This window comes from Temnothorax nylanderi, unplaced genomic scaffold (genome assembly GCF_030848795.1).
Source record: "Temnothorax nylanderi isolate EJ_2023f unplaced genomic scaffold, tnyl_v1.0 TNYL_tig0039_pilon, whole genome shotgun sequence".
Classification (NCBI taxonomy): domain Eukaryota; kingdom Metazoa; phylum Arthropoda; class Insecta; order Hymenoptera; family Formicidae; genus Temnothorax; species Temnothorax nylanderi.
In genome coordinates, this window is record NW_027249101.1 from 620,612 (window position 1) to 633,998 (window position 13,387).

The window sequence follows — 13,387 nt, forward strand, 5'->3', positions numbered from 1 at the left end:
ATTTAAAGATGTAAAAATCAAAACGGGCGAGTACCTATCTCTAAAATATTATATAAGAATCGCGAAATCTAAGAATGCGATGATATTAACGAACATTTTTTTAGGTTGCTTGTGTCAAACGTTGCGCTTCTGTACAAGACGCACAGTCTGTGAATTTATGTAGGATGCTGGATGGAATTTAAATGATTGTGAAGATAACGGTCGTGATAATTATCGCCGCATAAATCTGTCAACACCGCATTTCTGTTTCGACAGGGACGGTTTCTTATAGGGAAGATTGATAACGTTCAATTCGCAACTGCGCATAGCATTATCTCGCCGGCTTATCAGCGACACTCTTATCTTGGCTCTTACTCTCGCGATCGTAACGCTTGCATTCATATGTGAGCTTAATAACACAATGTACTTTTTTCGAATCCTTACCCGACGTTAATTAACATCGGACATGGGATTCCTAAAGATCAAACCGCAACACGCCGCCACTTTTGCGTGGTAGCAAGCTAGTAAGACCACGGTACGCTCGCCGGACACTCGTGCCAGGCGATCCTTGTAAGGGACGAGCCATCCTTAACGATTTTAATTAACTCCGTTAGTCGGCGAGGGCCTCGCGTACGCAAATGCAATGGTCGGCTGTTTTACCGTTAGAGAACTGATAGGGAGAAGATGCGGTCACCCGCGTTCGTGTCCGGGGAAGCAGGACGAATCCTGGGAAAAATCTGCGGGCAGATCGCAAGAAACGGTTCTCTTCAAAACCGCGACTCTAACATGACCACTGTGACTTAAATCGGTGGTAATTATAATCTTCTATTTTCTATAAATTCGCTCTAAATTATTATTAAGATCTAAATTATCATTAAAAAATATATTAAAATATGCATTTTGAAGACGTTTAAAATCTCATTTTATTTTTAACGTGCGTGTAAAAAATGTATGAAGAACATAAAAAAATTGGGAAGTCAACTCATTCTTGGATTCTCCGTTCGTGGATTATTCATAAATTTATGTAGTGACGAGAAAAATTTGAAGAGTCGATAATGTTTTATCTCCCAGTTCATATACATTTTGTCGAAATGATTGCGGAGCGAAATAACAGCAACATGCACACTTAATTATTCCTACCGTGCGTTTCTCTTGCAAACAAATTATACGCTTCCCGGGGAATCATATAATGGAAGGTATACCAGTAGATTAAAAGTAGGCCGTATGATATAACGTTAATTATAGGTGATGACATAGAAAGAACTTCAGGCGAGCTGACGAGCTGATGATGAAGATGATGACGTTCAAGACGGGTGTCGATGATAATGGCGAGCGAGCGAGCAGCGCATCGTTCCGGATTGCCGGCCGTGCAACGTGAGTGAGTGGGTCGTCGGGCACAACGCGTGTCGCGATAATGTGTTTCTGGGTCACTCAAACGCCACTGTATATACACAGGGTAGCGATCGGAAAATTGCTGAAACCAAATAGCTGTTATTTTGCAACAAATGAACGAAATAAAGTGAATTAAACTCTACTCTGCAAAAGAGAAACCCGTCATTCTCCCTTTTGCATTGGCATACAACGCAAAAAGAATATTTATAAACTTGTAAAAAATTAAAAAAGGTCGCGAACTTGGCTGGTTGCATGACTCAATAATATATTCACAAAATCTCGACATGGGTGGTCATATTCATGAAAGAAAGATACGATACAGCTCGAAGATACAGTTACAGTTATTAATGTTAGAGTGCGTATTTAACAGTTTTCAGAAGCACCTCGATTATTGCGCAAGTTCAAATGCTCATCATTTCGAGAACACATTGAGTTATGCAATTAATCGAATTGTTGGACCTTTCTCCTATTTATTTTTACAAATTATGTGTGTATATTCTTTTTATATTATATAGTAACAATTACGGGTTTTTTCTATAATATTTAATTCATTTAATGCTGCCCACTCATTACAAAATAACAGCTATATAGTTTCAACAACTTCCCTATTGTTACCTTGTACACGCATCGCGTGAATACGCGGCATGCGTCTATCATCATTTCACGTGACGCGAGAATCGATGATTAACCCTTCCGTACGCGACGCTTCAGCGGATCCAGCTGGAAAGCGATGAGCGTTATTTTTATAAGTGACATACGGGGCTTCATGCAATTCCTGTTATGTAAAGCTCTTTAAGAAACGCGTGATCGATTCTTTCCTCAATATGAATGCCAGAGGAACAGTTTATTTCGGACGAACGTAAACAAAGCGAACACGAACAGAAAACTTTCTGCAAACCGAAAAGCAAAGAGAGAATCCTATTCTTTAATTAATATTTTAAATGGAATGCTAGTAGCAGCCTGTACCGGTAATAAATTCTCGATTAGTGACGAAAGGTGCGCGAGGATTGTCCGCGGTAATATTTAGCAAAGGGGGAATTGGGATAAGCGACACGAAGTTGCATTAAACCGCTCCGAAAACAGGTTTACCGCCGAAGAGGATCGCGTTCTGCATGTGCGACGGAACTGGAAAGAAAACCTGTATTATGAGGTTCCGCCGCACGATCACGAATGGTTACATATAATTCCGGAATTCTCGCGATTAGACTAGGCCAGGCACAGCAATCTCTGGGAAATGAGCGAGCAGAGGGAGAGCCGTTGGACGTTTAGCTGGGACAGTTGCGGAGCACACTTCGACGATCGTTCGAACTCTCTTTTTTCCCCCCCGTCGATTCGGCCGAGAATTTGTACTCGCATAGATCCGTTCGACACGTTCCGATAGATCCATTTAAACATTTTAAACCGTTAGAATCGAGTTGGAGAACGACTTCTCACCGTTCACTCCTTCGTACAGCTTACATTATATTCCAGCCCATCTCGCGACGTAGCATACGTATCATCGTTTAGCAGAGCTAATTACCTAACGGAATGATTGGGCCATTATGTGACCTGTAAAGAGAACGAACGTTTCTGTCCGATATCCGAAAGTCTCTATACAGTTCTAATCTCGACTAGTCATTCTCTTGCCCAAGATTTTTAGAGCACAACGGCATTGCGCAAGATAGGGTTCTTTAACTTTCAATGTGTGAGCAAAATTAAACTTGGAGATCGAATTAATACTTTAAGAATTATGACTGTTTCAAGAAGCCAAATTAAATTCGAGATATATTTAATTCTTTCGTGAATCTTGGTTACCAATGCGTTACTTGCACAAAGACTTTTTACCGTTGAACACAGAAATGAAAACAATGGCTATATTTAATGGTTTCGGTAAACGATAAACGGCCGCCCAGACAGGTACAACTTGCCGCGCTTATAAGGACGGTACATCTCTATCTTATCCGGCGGATATAATGGATAGTCTGCTCTCGGTGCGTGTACGTATGACCACGTGGTAACAATATAATCGCGATCCCATGCCGATCTCATAAGGTGGCGCGCTCGCGCGAACACACCGGCTTTTGCAAGAACGGACGTTCTCTCGCGCGCGTGTACACGAGAGACAATACGCGGAAATCGCATTAACGCGCGCGCGGCCGCGGGGTAGAAACCGCCACCGCGCGCGTTCGAGCACCGGGACAATAAGATCGGCATCGGCGAAAGGGCGGTGCCGAAAACCTTTTTGCGTGTCCGCTCATGCGAATCGCTCCGGCGCCAGTTTCTCCCTTGTGTTATACACGTCCAAACGTTCGTCGCTAGTACCGTTCGCTTTAAATTTTCTCTTGTTTCATAATTTTCTCTAGCCCGTTTGTTTCATAATTTTCTCTACACAAATAGATCCACATTATAGCGTCTACCCAGTCTTTATCTGCGCTTTCTATCTACTGTATTTCGCTAACGTTTATAATTTCATTTCAATTTGAATGAGGAAATGAAATTTACTTTATTTGAACAGTTTTATTTTTAAGATCCATTTTTTTCAGTTCTGAAAAAATCCTTATACTTAAAAACTAGATATAATTTCTATGTTTCTTATGATATGTGATAAAATATAAAGATCAAAATTTATGAATTGAGAAATAGAATTTTTCTAACTAGTAAATCAAAATTTTCAAATTAAGCTTTTATCGATACGTGTTCTTGGCTCATTTCGTAATTTCTTCTACATATGTAAATAAATTTCCATTTTATTTCTATCCATTTTGTCCGCCTTTCCCCCCGATCTTTATTTCACAAACATTTATATAGTTTTATTTTAATTTAAATAAGAATTTATTTTATTTAAGATTTAAGATTTTAAGACCTATTCTTGAGAGAGAATTGCTAAAAACAAATTTCTTACTTAAACTAAACTTAATTTAATATTTCTTATAATAGGTATAATAAAACATGAAAACATGTTAAATAAATACATGAAAATGGAAATATATACATTGAGAAAAACAGAGATCTACAAACTATACGAATTAAACTATTTTAAAGCTCCTGTGAGATGTTTCTAATATTTTCAAAGCGCAATGAAAACGCCTATAAATTATTGCTATCTTATCAAAGATGTAATCCTAGCTCAAGCAGATACATTTCCAAGATACATTACACACAATTGTGCACACGACTGGTCTTTCGAAACAAAGATGTTTCCGGCGCATTCAACAATGCACCTGTTGCGTAATCTACTGTCTACTAAGTGCGTCGAGAAAGGAGGAGCATCTCCGTCGAGAAAAGTTCGGCCGTTCGTATTCTTTATAGATGTCTGGCGACCTGGCACCATCGAGAAAGAAGTCTCTCGATTCAAAACAAGCTTCAAAACCGTATGATTGAGTGCGCCTGTAATGTCCGCGCTTAAAATGTCCACTCGCTCGATTCTTATCGTTATTATACCGTTCTTCGCCTATTTCGGAGGCTGTAACAAAAGCACACGTCGGCCACAATGGAAACGGTACCGTTCATCATTTCGACATCACTTTACCTAGCTACACATAACAAGCCATAAAAGTACATTTCCCAACTTACAACGTAGGCGATATCGACCGACCACTTTTTGATAATAAATTAATTTCAGTTTGAGACACAATAAAATGGGGAAAAAAGATATAGCAGAAATAAGGAATAGAAAATATATTACTAGCAACATAAAAAAATATAAGTTACAAGAAGCAGCAACATAAATTTATATCAGTTTTTCTTTTTCTTTTTTAATTTTTAATCTAAAAGAGAAGATGTCTTATGTTAAGTGAGTCATGACCGATAACAATCAAGTAAATAGAAAATACCAATATACGATCAGACTGGATCTTTTGTGTCTAATAATATTTTTCGCGTGAACTTTTGCGAAGCGAAAACTGTACATAAATTCACGCGAAAAATATTATTAGGCATAAAAGATACAGCATGACCGTATATTGACACATTTTCTAATTGTAAGATAATATCTCATAAACCGCATTCGTGCGTACAAATCTGAACATTACATTTCACCTGTACTTTGTGCGCGAGGCTTATGGTCGTTTTTCCGAGTCGGGATTTGCCGTAAATACCCGCACAAGCATGAAATTTATAGGATTAGAAAAGCAGGTCGCGCGAGAGGTAAAATTAAACGGACGACTTTTTCGCTAACGCTCCAATTAACGTCTTTAATCCCGCGAGTTGTCGCGACAAGAATCGTATTTCCGGATTATCGACCGATCCTTTGCAGTTTGCGCCACTATTGAATTCGTAAATCTCATAATTAATCGGGTTTGATAAACATTCCGATATTCAAGCTCCATAAAACTGAATCGTAAAAGAAAAAGAAGAGGGAGGAAAAGAAGACAAGGTGTTCCAAACAATTTACGATGTAAATACAGAATTCTTTTAACCAATTTAAGTGCATGTTAAGCCTACTTTAAATATATATTTCAGGTCAGAATTCAGGATAGAATATAATTGTATGTGCTGCATGACACGAAAAACATTGAGAAATTAAAATTAATATATGAAATATAAATTAAAATACACATAAAAATGTATAGCATATAATTATAATTGGAGCTCTATTCTGCAACTTAACGCGAATAACATCGTCTAAAATGAGTTTTAAGTAGTGATTATTCTATACAATTCTTGATAATAATATTTTCCGAGAAATCTACAAATTATTTTTTTAATTTTTTAACTTTGCTATTAAATTTAATTATTATTTCTAAATTATCAAATTTGTCTCGGCTTTTTAAAATACTTTCTTATTATTAGATTCTCAGAATGTTATATTATTACTTGTGGTTACATTAGATTATGATGATTAATTTTACATTTGTTTTAGGCTCTCATATATATTGAATCATCACTTCCTGCCGCTCCGAACGTACGAACAGCTAGAAAAGCGTCAAACATAAAACGTAATAATCTAGCAGTCACACGTGGGAAAACCGTGTTGCGCCGGCTGCTCTAACGATGCGAATTTATTTCGCTCGCAATAAATACGCTGGTCGGCCATAAACGCGCGCCTAATTGCGGCGGCGGTCTCGCGTTCGCCTTCTCTCGTTTTGCCACGCGAGCGATTTGCATTTCGCCGCGATTATAACCAATCCACCTCGCCCCATTTCGCTCCGGCTTCGAAGTGTTACGAGGAGTTCGCACTTTCAATGTTCACGTTTATCAATAGCCTATCATAGCAGCAATGTGATCCTAATATTAAAAACAAAAAATTACCGTGGCGACGACGTAGTAAAATGTCGTTTTCATTCGAAAATTGGAGAATTGAGTTGAATGACTGTTTCTTCCGAGAGCGATCAAATCAGTTACATCATCGTCCGCTCGCTGCTTATTTCTCGTGCAAAGCGGCCTTCATTGTAATTACTTCGCGATAATTGATACGTTGAGATAACCGGCGCCATTGGTAATTTCTAAGTTCTCGGTCCACTGCGCAATTATTTTACGACTAACGTCGAGAAAAAGAAAGAAACGTGGCACTTTGGATTCAATCTACTCAAAAGAGATCTCCTCGATTTAAAATCATCAAGAAGTTGGAATTTTTCGAAAAAAAGAAAAGTCCAAAATTGGTAATTGATAGTAAAAATAATAATTTTCATAAATCTTTGAAATAAAAAAAAATTTATAATTATATTTTATATTTTACAAATAATTTTTTTTTAGAATACAGAAGATTAGAAGATTTATATTTTTATTGAAATTGATTGTATTCCTTTCTGTCGTAACGCGTCAAATTGCATATGTTCATAACGCTGAAATAGATCGGACAATTAATTCAGTGGCGACGATTAACTCGGAGTGTAAGTAATTTATGCGTTAAATCCGTTATCAAGAGGAAATCCGAAGCTAGCGTGGAGAAGCCGTCGTCAGTTATCTAAAGAACCATAATCTCGACGCTCATTTATCCCGATTTAAGACGGTGTTAAGCCGTCATTCGACGCGGTGGCCGCTATTTATCGGTCCCCATTGTTCGTCGTAGAAAGTCTCGGCGGCAAGATAATCACTTCTAATTATCACTGGCCCAGAAGCGTACGATCGCGATAATCGTGCATTTCCCGAGAACGGGCCGCGGCGCACCAAAAAGACCGGCGTCCTCGCGCGTTCCGCCCGATAAGCCGATCTGTTCCGGTCTCAAAGATGCGAGAGTATACAGTGTGTACCAATACCGCTGTATCGATGTGTAGCAAAGTAACGACGCGTTCTTCGACATCCCTTGAAGCCGATTTGGTTTTAAAGCGAAGGCATTACTGATGCATCGCCGCATTCTTGCGTCGCTACATTTTTAAAGCGTCACCAATATTGGATTTCGATATTCTCGATTTGTTAAGAGATTATTTTCAGAATATTACGTCCCGAGATTATACAGCCGTGATCCGGCAATTACATCTCGTTGCATGCATTACACGTTTCGCTTCTCAGTCTTACGACTGCCGATACTCTCTCGAGATACGCGCAACTCGCTCCGAGTTGTTCCCATACAAATATAGATCGAGCGGCGAGGAAGGCTAACGTGTAAGCGCGCGAGAGTGCGTTTAAGACAATGAGCAGTTGGCGCGGAGTTAGGTGAAAGCACGCCAATCATCTTCGATGAGGAGAATCTCGGCGTATTCCCTCAGCCATGAACAAACAATGGCGTGGCCAATTACCCGGCAATCAGACCTGCCGTTTGATCTCGCGAATCGCCCGCTCTCTCAGCAGGCATCTTGATAAAGCCGCGCGGCCACGCGCGATTAAACGGCGAACTTCGGCGAGCGAGTTTGCGGATAAGCAGCAGTGAGGTGGAGTTTAGGTGAAAGCACACAGCTTCCCAGCCGGGAAGCGTTGAGGATGTTAACGTAATCTCCGAGCCGCAAACAAACAGGTCAACCAATTACCGAGTGTAATACGATGATCTACACACGGCGCGCGGATGGAATGGGATGCCGTTCGCAGCTTCCTGGGCGTCAGTTTAGGATTCCGAAATGACAGCGCTGAGGCAATTTAAACGCGTAGATTCTCGGGAGAAATTAGATGTCCGGAGAGATCATCGGATCATCTCTGCATCCTTATGATATGACACGAGACGTACTCGAATTGCGCTGTTAAATTCTTAGATCCTCCAATTGTGATACGCAACGCTAGTTTCTCTCGAATATTTACCGTTTTATTATCCCTAAAATGTTATGTCGACGAAATCTTAATAAAAAGTATCAGGTATAAATTGTCTCAATAATATGATATAATTATATCAATGACATGTATATGATAAAAAGATATTGTAACTCATTTTTTATTTATTTACGTAATTTTATTTAAATTGTGACTAATAAGACAATTTTTGGGAACAGAAGACTTATTCTCTCTCAAAAAGTTACAGTTTACCTTCAATATGTCTCGAATGTAATAATGTAATAATTCAGAAACTCCTTTTACAATCAAGTTTTGCTTGAATGGAAATTAAATAAACTGCGACAAATCCTCTCACTTTCTCTTTTTCCATTTTCTGAAAAAAAAAATCCAATTCTTGAGTCCCTTGGAGATCGAATAAAGGAACGATCGTTACATCAATCCAGCCGAGATGATTCGTCTTAAGCAGCAGAAATCGGAGCGAAGGGACGCGTTACACTTATGGCGTGACGTTAATTATCCGTCGGGATCGCATCGTGCAGCGAGAAATTCCAAGGCGGCGCATGATTAAGCGACGCGCGTTCACTGGCAACATTACGGCCAGGTAACTGTCGCGTATTTATCGCGAGCGCAAACGATAAGCCTTTTCGATGCGACGTGGTAACGCCTCACGTTAATTAGAAATATTCGTACCCCTTTCGTTTTTCTCGCCCGCTGATTTAGCGCAATATTTATCTCTCGCGTCGCGCACCGCCGCCGTTCTATTAGCACTCTCCGCTCGCTCGCGTCGCGCGTTTGTCTCCTTTTATCTCGGATTTCTCGGGGGTCGTTGTCGTTACCACGTCTCGCGTCTCGCGCGAAAAGATACTTGCCGCGGAATATCTATTTATATTATGCAGCGGAGAACCACTATTTATGCTGTATATCGAGGAGATTATGTCCGATGCCTTCCAGTGGCAAATATTAATATCAATACTCGTCGAGAAAATGGAGAAATAAGGCTATGAATGATAATCGTAATGGCAAATGCAGAATATTTCAGAAAAAAAATCTACGCGACTTTGTAAACAGATAATTTTAGAAATTTACGATACTTATATAGATTTCGTTCCTTATGAAGATATGAGCGAATTGCATAATAGTCGTGTTACTGTCAGTTTCCGCCGTTTAACACTATCTCATCCTTCAACATATTATTACGTGTTTAAGATAAAAAGTTCCAAAGTAGCTTTATGACACACGCCATGCAACCCGACGCATGCAACAAGCGCATGTTTCTTAACGCGCGAGTTAACCCTTTGTGAGGCAGACCGTCGAGCACGGAGAGCGCAAACCTCGTGACCTCTCGGTACTCCTCTCCGCGATCTCCCGGATCCCTTTTGAGGGATAATCTACCGAAGGGCTAGCCTAGGTAGGTCCGTCGATCGAGGCCACGGAGGAGAATCCGGTGTGCGCGCGTATTAAATTTCAAACTCTCGAGGTCAGATATGCCGCCGTGGCGCAGGCTGGTTCCCTGCCTTCCTCCGAAGGCGGAGGTGCAAGGTGCAGCGCGGGCCGACCTACGACCTTGGCAGTCACGACGCCGAGCGAGCATCGCCGACGCCGACGCGCGTAGCGCATGGAATACCGTTTTCCCACAACGTCGTCGTTACGGGGCATCTGATGATAGAGAGTCGCAGAATCGGATCTGAAATGATCGCATTTGAAATCCGTCCGAAAAACTGCCGCTTCAAATCTCGAGGTTCGCAAGACGTGGGTCTCCTTGAAAAGAATTCCGGAAGAATCTAAAATATTTCGTGGCAATTTTAAGCCCATTTTAGACATCTATAATTCGCCCACAAAGATTTTGTTGAATAGATTACAAAAAATATCTTACAATTAAACAAAATTTGTTTGTTTCTATAAGGACCTTTTTCTCCTTGGCGATTTAAGTTTTGCGAAGGAAGATTACTCGCGAATTTTTTTTGCCGAAGGATATATTTCTAAAATGTCTCTTGATAAATCCGGGGGAGCCGGGGAGGTATATCCTTCATAAAGATGGGCTTACGTAAGGGACTGCGGAGTCGAAGGCTTACGTAAAAGGGACTGGCGACATTTACCGCTGAATGGTGGTCATCTAATTCTCGCGTTACACACGTTTTCACAATCATCCGGAACAGATATAACCGGATAGCCATAATTCGCGCATAATCTGATATAAATCTCCGATTCCGCATTGATTCCGCAGCGAGTATAGAAACGTAAGTATTTGAGACCGACGCGCACACTTTAACCTCGATATCTTTCGGCGAAAGCAGCTTTATCTCTCGGGGTTCACCGGTACCGGCGAAACAAGAGCCGAACCGTCAGCATCCACAGAACGGATTTATTCTCGACGACACGACAGGGCCCGCGAGCAAGGGGAGAAAAGGGGGGGAGGCCCCCAAGTACAGCGCAAACGACTAAGCATCGTTTTCACCGTCGCGAGTCGGATAACACCGGTGGAAACCGTCGCTTTCGCCTTTTGCCGATAGCGAGTCGCGATTCTCTCTCCTGTTTCTCTTTTCTGTCGATCCCCCCCCCTCTTCCCCTCAGCCCCCCATCGTCCCTCTTTCCAACGCGTCCCTCGATCTCGAAGCCCGCTTCCCTGTTATCGCTCCCTGTCGAAAGTCAGCCTCCAGGATCACGACCGGCAGGTGGTCATTGTCGGACCCTGCACGGGTGCACGCGCGAGCGAGCGAGCGTACGCTCAGATGAATCTGAATTTCTAATTGTCGCCAATGGCGTCATTAATTAAGTGGGAGCCGGGCGAACTGGGACGAAAGCGAGCGAGGCGGGCTGATTAAGGCGATGAAAAGTTGTGCTCGCGCACGACCTGCCGATTTTTCGCGTTCGCGCAAGCCGCGAATTGCGCTACCGACAGGCAGTTCCCTGGCCTGGCGCGAGATAAGCGCCCGGGATATCGTTATCGGCGACATCGCGCGCCGCGCCGGATTAAATTATGCTCGTTAGCGAGCAATAACGCCACCCACTCGGCTAACACGGTGCACGAGCAACGGAGTTGTAGTCGAAGTTTAGTTTGGTATCTTTCTTAATAGCGCACTCTCATCTTATTAATTAATATCAACAGTATCTCCTCTCAACAGGAGTTGTTAAATTGACATTTAAGTAGAAGAAAATTGTAGAAAATTTCGATATTCTATTTTTGGGATTAAAGAACTCTGTGAACTGATCTGTGAGATTAATGCAAGATCAGTGAAAGTTCCGATCAATATTAAAATTAAGTCAGTAATTAGCAAAGAGAAGGAAACATCACGTTAAAGTACAAAAAATTTCGATGGTTTGGTATTTAAGTATCTTGAAAAACACCAAGATCGCCAAGTGAATTATCAATGAAAGATTAAAGTTTGCAAAAGTCTCAAACTAGAATTACTATTAAGCGTAGGGTACATCTATCTAGAATCTAGAATGCAAAGAACGACAAGAATTTAATACAATAAGAAAACTGTGATGTCTCATTTAGCTTTTTGAACGTAACAGGATTGGTTTGGCTTCGACGCGCTGCACCGGGAGAGAGTTCCCGGGTTTCGGTATGAGGTTTCGATTTCCCAGGTGAAATACGCAAATTGGAATTATCCGGGCTCGGGGCGAACCAATATAGTCCTCGAGCGACACGGTCCCCACGCGTAGCGACATCGTCGTGGCGATAAATCGACGACATCGGGGCATCGTTTTACCCGTACTGGCCGGATCGTTTGTCTTCGGGGAAGACGACGAGAGGATCGTAGATGAGGGGAGGTAGCGGCGGGAGTGTCCGGGGGAGGGGGGACGGATGTAAAGGACGCAAGGTAATATGAGAGGCGCGCAGCCCACAGGAAATTCTGTAGCGCTTAGACTTAGATGACTCGCGACTCGGAAATCTTAAACCCGACCAGGTTTTGAATCCTTGTACCTGCTTATCACCTCGTAATGTCGCTTCACGCCGGTGTATGCGAAAAGGTCCCGTGTGGTCCTCTCGCCTATGATATACGGCCGGTTCAAAGATCGGTGTAGATTCCTTTCGGATTCCGGATAGATAGGGTGAACAAAATCGAGCAAGCATTTCAAAGTAGGAAAACTATTTAGAGACGTTATTATTTTAGAGAGAGAAAGAGGAAAAGAGAGAAATATATTCTGTTTTTATTCTCTTTCCGAAATACATAAAAGTTATTAAAATTTATTTTTATTCTTTTTTATGTCATAATACATTCATAAAACTTCATAATACTAAGAACGCTTTTGCAGAATTTTTCAAATATCATTAAATTAATTAATTGAATTCTCAAGTGACTGTATTTTATTTCACTGTTGTGGTTTAGTCTTTTAAGAATATATAAAAATTTACAAATACTCTCTTTTCTCGCTTTCTCATATTTCTCATACTATAGACACTTTTGTGAAATTTTTTTAAATATAGAAGATTAGAGTCTTAAAGTGAATGAATATTTTATGTTTCACTATTACGATTATATATTATTACTGCTCAACAGTGATATATATTTAATATTGCCGCCATTAGAATTTCTCTCTTAGATAACAAATTCTTATCGTTGAAAATTTTAAGACTCTCATTTCCTGCGAGATATTCGACCCCTTATTTACGTTGAGCTCCTGCTGCATCACTGCCCTTTCTTCTTTTTGCATTTTTCTGTCGAGGCGCGATCGTGCCGTCATTGCGAGAGAATGCATATATCGGGGGTCCCGTATTTTATTTCTGTATTTCGCGACCCGAGAGAGACGGGCGAACACGTGTTGCACTCGGAACCTTGGCCCGAATCGCTAGTTATTCGGCCGACAGCGAGTTCGCTTAACGAAATTCGCTAAATTCGCTCGCGAGATTGCCCGACCGACTTTTCGCGAAATCTACGACCGTGACGCCTCG